This window comes from Oryctolagus cuniculus, chromosome 12 (assembly GCF_964237555.1).
Source record: "Oryctolagus cuniculus chromosome 12, mOryCun1.1, whole genome shotgun sequence".
Lineage (NCBI taxonomy): Eukaryota > Metazoa > Chordata > Mammalia > Lagomorpha > Leporidae > Oryctolagus > Oryctolagus cuniculus.
The window spans coordinates 68,632,547-68,634,540 of NC_091443.1; the positions used below are offsets into that span (position 1 = coordinate 68,632,547).

The 1,994-nt window shown below is 43.9% G+C and overlaps 1 non-coding gene across 1 annotated transcript; it reads left to right on the forward strand.

Annotated features, from left to right (window-relative positions):
• The first annotated feature begins 646 nt into the window (after positions 1 to 646).
• Positions 647 to 876, forward strand: LOC127484068 (small nucleolar RNA ZL1). Its single transcript, XR_007910846.1, has one exon. It is a non-coding gene; the product is annotated as a small nucleolar RNA ZL1 (small nucleolar RNA).
• The last annotated feature ends 1,118 nt before the right edge of the window (positions 877 to 1,994 follow it).

The window sequence follows — 1,994 nt, forward strand, 5'->3', positions numbered from 1 at the left end:
GATGCCATAAACAAGAGTGTCAATTTGTTAAGTCAACAACAGGAGTCACTGTGCACTTACTCCTCATGTAGGATCTTTGTCCTTAGTGTGCTGTACATTGAGATTTAATGCTATAACTAGTACTCAAACAGTATTTTTCACTTTATGTTTCTGTGTGGGAGCAAACTGTTGAAATCTTTACTTAATGTATGCTAAACTGATCTTCTGTATATAAAGAGAAACGAAAATGAATCTTGATGTGAATGGAAGGGGAGAGGGAGTGGGAAAGGGGAAGGTTGCGGGTTGGAGGGACGTTATGGCGGGGAAGCCATTGTAATCCATAAGCTGTACTTTGGAAATTTATATTCATTAAATAAAAGTTAAAAAAAAGAATTTTAATTGTGTTCATTCTTAGGGCAGTCAGGTCATCATTAGGCATTCTTACTGGTGTAGTTTGGTTTAATTTTATACAAATAGAAAAGTATAACTCAATAATATTCACACAATTTCTAATGTAGTCACCATTTAAAATATGCTTTTATGTGAGATGCTTTGCTAAGTATGTTATCTGATGCACAGTCAGTTAGATGATGGATAGCCTCACCTGTAAAATGGAGCTTTGAAGGCCAAATACATGAGTTTATTGGGAGTGGAAGGAACTGAATGAGAATGTGCAAAGGGATAAGCAATACCTGCGGCAGCCTCAAAGAGGTGTGTGTGTGTGTGTGTGTGTGTGTGTGTATGTTTGAGAGAGAGAGAGAGAGAGAGAGAGAGAGAGAGAGTATCTTTGCCCGGGCATGCACACACATGTCTGGGAGTACAAATGTGTGTGGCTGCTTATAGAGAGCTGGTTCCATGCTTTCTGTTGGGCCATAACAGACGGAGTTGGAGTGCATACACAGTATGTAGTTCAGTGTATGGCACAGAGGAAATGAGAATAAGCAATAATACATAGGCTAACATACCTCACCACCACCAAATGATGCAAGTCTTTAGCTTTAGTTGGCCCATTTTTTTTTTTTTTTTGACAGGCAGAGTTAGACAGTGAAAGAGAGAGAGACAGAGAGAAAGGTCTTCCTTCCGTTGGTTCACCCCCCAAATGGCCACTATGGCTGGCGAGCTGCAGCTGGCACGCTGCGCCAATCTGAGCCAGGAGCCAGGTGCTTCCTCCTGGTCTCCCATGCAGTTGCAGGGGCCCAAGCACTTGGGCCATCCTCCACTGCCTTCCTGGCCACAGCAGAGAGCTGGACTGGAAGAGGAGCAACCAGGACAGAATCCGGCGCCCCAACCGGGACTAGAACCCAGAGTGCCGATGCCGCAGGCAGAGGATTAGCCCAGTGAGCCGCGGCACAGGCTGGCCCACCTTTAACATGGAGAAAATACCACAGAGAATTGACAAAGGTTAGTATAGTGTGACACAAGCCTTGTATGTGTTCTCACTGTCCCAATTCCCTTTTTCTTTTTCACAGCAATACTTGGCCACCCTTCTACTTTTGGAAATGGATTATATCAGACAAAGTTCTAAACAGATCCTAAGATTCTGCCCCTGGGGTACACATTCCAGAACAGAAAATTTCATGATTAAGTTACTAATCTATAGACTTTGAGTCAATCATAAGGGAAGTTATTTTGTGTGGGCCTGAACTAATCAGGAAAATCTTTGCCAGTTCAGACTGCTGGAACATAGCACAGACTGGTAGCTTAGAAATAACAGATTTTTCTTTTTAACTTGAAAGGCAGAGACAGAGTAATCTCTCATCCACTGGTTCACTCACCAAATGCCTGCAATGGCTGGGAGAGGCAGGTTGAAACCATGAGCTGGGAACTCAACCCATATCTCATACGTGGGCGGTAGGGACCCAAGTCTTTGGTCTATCACCTACTGTTTCCCGGTTGGCAGATGAGTAGGAACAGGCATCAGGGGCTGGAGCCAATGCTTAAACCTGATGCAGGACCTGCACATCCTAACTGCTAAGGCTACCCAACAACAGAAACTCATTTCTCAAAGTTCTGGT